Here is an 8,259-nt window from a genome sequence, read left to right on the forward strand (position 1 = left end):
AACTTAATCATGCCAAGTTCACCACGCAAATGAATAAAAGTATTTTCATCTAGTGGTTTTGTAAAAATATCAGCAATTTGATTAGTTGTGTCAACATATTGAAGTTCAACTTCATTTCGTTCGACGTGGTCACGAATAAAATGATGACGAATGTCAATATGTTTGGTGCGCGAATGTTGAATCGGATTCTTTGTAAGACATATGGCGCTTGTGTTGTCACAGAAAATAGGAATTTTTGAAAAAGATACACCATAGTCGAGCAATTGATGCTTCATCCAAAGAATTTGCGCACAACAACTACCGGCAGCCATATATTCGGCTCCGGTTGTTGACAACGCAACACAGTTTTGCTTTTTGAAAAACCAAGAAACTAAACAGTTTCCTAAAAAGAAACAGGTTCCACTAGTGCTTTTTCGGTCCACCTTATATCCACCAAAGTCGGCATCACAGTAAGCTTTTAAATCAAAAAAAGAATTTTTCGAATACCACAAGCCGAGATTTGGAGTATTTGAAAGATATTTGAAAATGCGTTTTAAGGCGAACAAATGTGATTTCTTTGGACATGATTGAAATCGTGCACACAAGCAAACACTAAACATAATGTTCGGTCTACTAGCAGCAGCATATAATAAGGAGCCAATCATACTACAAAAGGAAGATTGATCTACAGTTTTACCATTTTCATCCTTGTCGAGTCTGATTGCTGTGCTCATCGGTGTGGATGATGATTTTGTGTTCTCCATTCCAAACTTCTTTAGAATCTCCTTGATGTATTTGCTTTGGTTCACAAAGAACCTATCCTTGCTGTAGTAACCCAGAAACTATTTTAAGATAATAATATGTTAAACATGATTAAGGGTTTGTATTTAACCAATTTCGGAGTGTTATTGGACTTCAGAAGTAAAATTTGGGCTTTTTAATTTTGGGCCGGATAGTAAGCTCCGATCCCAGATAGTAAGCTCCGATCCTGGATAGTAAGCTCCGATCGGAACGGAAGCTCCGATCCTGGAACGGAAGTTCCGATCCCCAGCTGCCAGAAATGATCGATGACTCAGTCGCGAGTTTTGACAAGTGTCGATCATAGAGCAGATCGGAAGCTCCGATCGTAGATCAGAAGTTCCGATCCTGGCGTGGCAGACATGCACGCAATGAGCTGGATCGGAAGCTCCGATTCCAAAATCGGAAGTTCCGATCCTGGCCGAGAAATTTGGCTATAAATAGGGCCGTTCAGAGTTCATTTTCAATTACGAATTCCCGAGTTTCCTTCTTCAGTTATATAGTGTGAGATATACACTTGAGGGCCCTATCGGTTATAATCGAAGTTCTGGAATAACCAAGTTGTGGTTATAGTCATCCGGGACTAGCGTCTTCAAAGGGCTTACTTCGGACGAAGGTATGGTCCAGGAATCGATTTAAGTTTTGGGAGTACTTATTAGCTTAGTTAAGGCTTATAGAACTTGTGTAGTGATATGGTGAACTTTTGAATATAGGCTTGGAACCTAGGATCTACTTTACTTGAACTAGCCTAGAGGTACGTACACATTGACTGAGATTGCCAGCGAGTATACATGTTTATATGTTGCATTTATTTGGCATTATTATATGGCATGATGTATGATTTACCGTTTTCTATACTCATATGTCATGTGCATATACACGTTGAGCCTATTCCTTGTTATACCTGATTATAGAGCCGCTCAGCTCTATACTCGATAGTCTGTCACTGAGAGTACCGCGACGGCGGGGGCATTTATGTCTATCTACTCTGGTGTATTAGACGAGTGTGGTTGCACCCAGAGGTTGATCCGTGCGGTGGCAGCACTCATATGGTGCCGGTTCTGAGCATGACTTTTCAGATGATTTTTTACCAGTCATCATGTTGCATGCATTATATACATATGTTTACTCATGTCTATGTACTGGGCGTAGCGCTCACGTCCTAGTTGTTATCTTGGACACTCTATTCCATGGGGCAGGTCGCAGGATGGACGGAGCTGGTAGTTCAAGGCAGGACTAGGGAGCAGGAGCCTTGAGAATTTTATTATACAGCAGGATTCGATATAGCTGTATAATGTTTACTTTTAAGAATTTCGATATGGTTGTATCACTACAGATTTAAGCCTGGATTATATTACTAAGCTTATATGTAAATTATGGTTAAGTTTCCGCACGTTTTTACTCTGTTAAGTATTTTGCTGTATTAAGTTTAATGCATGCTATTAGTTGCCAGTTAGTAGGTGATTCCATGCAGGGTCACTACATTTTTGGTATCAGAGCATGCATAGATTTTGGGATTAGTAATTGGGATTTAGTTTAGTCTTGAGTAATTCTTGCGCATTTGGAATTTTAATGTGCAATTCTTTTCAGGATATGGCTGACGAGAGTCACGGTAGTGTTGGCCAGGGAGGTGGTCATCATCATCGTCGCCATCATCATCAGGATGATCAACATCGTCCTCATGAGGGTCGACGTCGCTATACTATTAATTAGTTCATGCAGGTAGGACCGAAACCCTTAGTGGGAGGCGAGAATCCTGAACAAGCTAGAAGCTGGATGTCTAAACTTGAGAGCACGTTCCGAGCTTTTGAGTGTACTGAGGAGCAGAAACTGAAAGTTCTAGTGAAACGACCATAACTCTATAATTATTAAATAAATAAATATGCGGAATTTTTTTTTTATATATATACTTACTAATTAAAATATGTACATATATGCCCATACATATATGCACAGAATAAAAAGATTTAAAATAAATAAATAAATAAATGACTTAAATAAAATTGCATTCTTTAAATAAATATCTGAGTCAAACATTTAATTAAAAATACTGCATAAAAAATGATTAAAGTTTGCATGCACTGACAATATTCAATAAAATATTCAAAACTCACAACCACTGAAAAATAATATAAAATGTGTAACGTGCTGACATAATCAAAAACATGCATGTGACTCAGACATCTATCACGGTCACGGGGTCACTGCATGCCCGCTCATACATCCTCGCCTCCGGTGGGTACAACCTCATCCTCAACGTACTCACCTGCACCATACCAGTGTAGTGAGCCTAGAGGCCCAACATGCTAACATAACAGGGTTTAAAATAATTTAAAACAATTAAATACTAATACATACATATACATGAATGAGCATGCTTGAAAATTTCATAACATAACATAACTTAACTTAAATAACATAATACATAAACATTGTTGAGCAATTTATTTTCTAACATCGCATGGTTGTATCCGTAGTGTAACCTTAAATCATACATTAAATACTGATCAGCGTGGAAACCAAAGTACGTGGCGGTGACGAATCACCTCTTAAATTAGCAGTAAACTGCCCTTCAATAGTTCACATATGGGGACGAATCCCCCCTTAAATTGTCACACTACTTCAACTTCCAACATAAAATATTTTATTATTGCTCAACCTTAAACATTTAATTATGCATAAAATTATTTCATGAATGCATGTACTTAAATAAAAGGTGTGTCCTTCATATATATTTAATTTAATTTCTTACTAACATATAAATATTAAAATAACTTCAATGCATAAAATAATTAAATATATACTCAGGACACATGCAAATTTCTCACGGATGGTCCTGGACTGCTGGCCCTAACACTCAAGCCCATTTACTTAAATCTGGCCCATTAACATACTTAAGCCCAATAAAATTGTTCTAAGCCCAAACAAAATAATTTTAAGCCCATAAAACATTCTAGGCCCAATAACAACTTAAACTGGCCCAATGGGCCCAAAAGCCCAAAGACTGGCCCAATAACTTTTATGGGCTCAAAAGCCCATAAAATTAATGGACTAACTTAATTAAAATTTTAAAAGCCCAAATAAAATTATTTGAGAGTCCAAATTATTTTATTTCAAATTAATAGACCCAAAAACCCATTAATTCATAAAATATTTTAAAAATAAAAAGACTCGAGCCCGACCCACCAAACCCGGACCCGAACCCACTTAACCCGACCCACTACCCTACTGACCCGACCCGGACCACACCTAAAACCCTAGAACCCGACCCCTAGCCTCTTCTTGGCTGCGGCCGTGAGCAGCAGCCACTCCATGGCTGCTGCCGGCCTGCTCCGGCCGCCCCTGGCCGGAGCGCCGCCGCCCAGACGTAGCCCACATCTGGGCGGACCTGACCTGACCCAGCCCCAGCCCCCATGCAGCCCCACGCACCAAGCCGTGGCCCTCTTTCAGGAAACCCTAGACCGCGACTCCCCCTCGGCCGTGCTACAGTAATGGCTTCCCTGGGCTCGTTTGGCTCGAGCCATCCAAGCCACTCGAGTCCAGTCACACCTAGGACACCCTAGGGACCCTAGCCAGCATATAGAACGCACCCATGGCCTAAAACGTGAACATGAATCATGAAAACAAGTAACCTTGGGAAAAGTCCGAACACTCAAACCATTTTCTGAAAAAAAAATTGAAGGATTTGATGCATACACAATCCACACAATATAATATCTGATAGGTACAAAAAGATTGGAAGAAAATCATGCCTTTCACCGAAAATGAAGAGAAAAACGGGCGTGAGACGATTTCGGGACGACGGGACGACGACGACTTGCTTTGGACCTTCAAAAACGTGGCTGTGGTGTTCTTCCTTAGGGTTGCTCGGTTGAGGAAGATGATGAATAGTGGGGGTGGCGGCTGAGAGCGTGAGGGATCGGTTAAGGGTTTGGGGTAGATTAGGTTAGAGTTTTTATTTTAATAAAGATAGGTTTTTAGGATAATTAAAATATATAAATAAGGGTTTTTAAATTCAAAATATATAACTTAAAACTCTAACTAACAATTTAAAATCTGATAATAAATTTACAAATCCCGAAATACATAATTAAGGGAATTTTAAAAATATTAAAAAGTCAATATTTTGGCTTATTTTGAATAAAAATGGACTCCTAAAATTATATAAAATTAAATACTAAAAATTTTGAGATAATAAAACTCAAAATAATATTTTAGGGCTCTAAAAAGGCTCATGAAATTAATTGGCTAGAAAGTTGTCATCTCGTCCGTCCACGGTCCCGTCTACGCGATAAAATAATTAAAATACTAAAAATCATAAAAATCACTAATTATGGGTTAAATGCTTAAAAATAAATTAAATCATGCACAAATAATTCACATAATTATTTAACCCATAAATATAAAATTTAAATAATTAAATATCCTATTTATGCATGCGGATTTATGTATTTAAAATACCGGGTGTTACAATTCTCCCCCCCTTAAATTGAATTTCGTCGTCGAAATTAAAGTTCTTACCCGAACAACTCCGGGTAGCGAGTCCTCATGTCTGCCTCGGTCTATCAAGTAGCTTCCTCCTCCGAGTGATTCAGCCACTGGACTCTGGCCATCGGTATGACCCGCATCCTAAGCCTCCGCTCCTCCCTTGCCAAGATCCGCACTGGCCTCTCCTCATACACTAGATCTGGTGGCAACTGTAAGGGCTCGAAATCCAACACATGCGACGGGTTGGAGACATATCTCCGAAGCATGGATACATGGAAAACGTTGTGCACTGCCGCTAGCCCTGGTGGTAGGGCTAAACGGTAGGCCAACGTGCCAACTCTCTTCAAGATCTCGAATGGCCCTATATACCTCGGATTAAGCTTGCCTCTCCGGCCAAAACGCACTACTCCCTTCATCAGTGACACCTTCAGGAATACGTGATCACCTACAGCGAACTCCAAATCTCGTCGTCTGGCATCTGCGTAACTCTTCTGCCGACTCTGAGTTGTCCTCATCCGATCTCGAATCTGAGTCACTATGTCAGCTGTCTGCTGCACAATCTCAGGACCCAGCAAAATCCGCTCACCAACCTCATCCCAATGCACAGGAGATCTGCATCTCCTCCCATACAATGCTGCATAAGGAGCCATACCTATAGACGACTGAAAACTGTTGTTATAGGTAAACTCCACTAATGGCAGTCTAGTCTCCCAAGAGCCCCGAAAATCAATGACACAAGCTCTCAGAAGATCCTCGAGAACCTGGATCACCCTCTCAGACTGACCATCTGTCTGGGGATGAAATGCTATACTGAACAAAAGCCTCGTCCCCAAAGCCGTGTGCAGACTCTTCCAAAACGCAGATGTGAATCTCGGATCTCTGTCTGACACAATAGACACTGGTATGCCATGCAGTCTAAAAATCTCTCTGATGTAAAGCTCTGCATACTGTGTCAAAGAATAAGTAGTCCTCACCGGCAAGAAATGAGCTGACTTGGTGAGTCTATCCACAATCACCCAAATCGCTGTGCAACCTCTGGCACTCCTCGGTAAGCCAACCACAAAGTCCATCGTAATATTCTCCCATTTCCATTCCGGAATAGGAAGAGGTCTAAGAAGTCCTGCTGGACGCTGATGCTCTGCCTTGACTTGCTGACAAGTCAAGCACTCTGACACCACTCTTCCGATGTCACTCTTCATCCCGGGCCACCAATACAATAGCTGCAAATCTTTGTACATCTTCGTACTTCCGGGTGAATGGAGTACGGAGATATGTGAGCCTCTGCTAAAATCTCAGCTCTCAACTGATCGACGTTCGGTACCCACATCCTACCCCGGTACTGAACGATACCATCCTCCACTGTATACAAGAGATTACCTCTAGACTCATCTCTTTGTCTCCATCGCTGCAACTCCTCATCAGTAGATTGTCCCTCTCTAATCCGATCTCGCAGAACTGGCTGCACCGTCAATACTGACAAGCTCGGTGCATGGCCACTCGGATAACACTCCAAGTCAAATCTCTGAATCTCGCTCTGTAGCGGTAACTGTACTGTCAAACATGATACCACTGACGACTTCCGACTCAAAGCATCGGCCACTACATTAGCTTTACCCGGATGGTAGCTAATGTCACAGTCATAGTCCTTCACCAACTCCAACCATCTGCGCTGTCTCATGTTCAGCTCCTTCTATGTGAAGAAGTACTTGAGACTCTTGTGGTCTGTGAAAATCTTGCACTTCTCGCCATACAGATAGTGCCTCCAGATTTTCAAAACGAAGACCACTGCTGCCAACTCCAAGTCATGCGTCGGGTAGTTCTGCTCATGAATCTTCAGCTGCCTCGACGCATACGCAATAACCTTACCACACTGCATAAGTACTGCGCCTAAACCCAGTTTAGACGCATCGGTGTACACCACTAACTCCTCGTGTGGTACTGTCATCGCTAACACTGGTGCAGTAGTGAGTGCTTCCTTCAGCTGATCGAAGCTCCTCTGACAGTCTGAACTCCAGATAAACTTCGCATTCTTCTTGGTCAAGGAAGTCAAGGGTACTGCAATAGAGGAAAAACCCTTGATGAACTTCCTATAATATCCTGCCAAACCCAAGAAACTGCGAATCTCTGAAGCATTCTTCGGAATACCCCAATTCTGCACTGCCTCAACCTTAGACTGATCAACTGCAATCCCATCTCTCGAAATAATGTGGCCGAGAAATGCCACCTGCTCAAGCCAAAACTCGCACTTGATGAACTTGGCATACAACCGATGCTCCCTCAAAGTCTGCAAGGCTGTCTGAAGATGCTGATTATGCTCCTCGATGCTCCTAGAATAGATCAAAATATCATCAATAAAGACTATGATGAACTGATCTAAATACGGCTGAAAGACTCGGTTCATGAGATCCATGAAAACCGCTGGAGCATTGGTCATCCCAAATGGCATCACTAAGAACTCGTAATGCCCATATCGTGTCCTGAAAGCAGTCTTGGACACATCTGCATCTCTAACACGCAACTGATGGTAACCAGATCGCAGGTCGATCTTGGAGAACACCGAAGCTCCCTGCAACTGGTCAAATAAATCCTCTATCCTCGGCAATGGATACTTGTTCTTCACTGTGACCCTGTTGAGCTCTCGGTAATCGATACACAGTATCATACTGCCATCCTTCTTCTTCACAAATAACACCGGAGCTCCCCACGGAGAAAAGCTAGGACGAACAAAGCCTTTCTCTAACAACTCCTGAATCTGCTCCTTCAACTCTTTCATCTCGGTAGGAGCAAGTCTGTACGGTGCCTTAGAGATAGGCACGGTGTCTGGCACTAAGTCAATGCTGAACTCCACCTCTCTCACTGGTGGAATTTCGGCAACATCCTCCGAAAAGACATCCGGAAAGTCACGAACCACCTCTATCTCTGATAATGATCTGCTAGATGGCTCTGAAGTCGTGACAATACTCGCTAGAAACCCCTGGCAACCCCGTCTCAACA

Source organism: Henckelia pumila, chromosome 4 (genome assembly GCF_033568475.1).
Source record: "Henckelia pumila isolate YLH828 chromosome 4, ASM3356847v2, whole genome shotgun sequence".
Lineage (NCBI taxonomy): Eukaryota > Viridiplantae > Streptophyta > Magnoliopsida > Lamiales > Gesneriaceae > Henckelia > Henckelia pumila.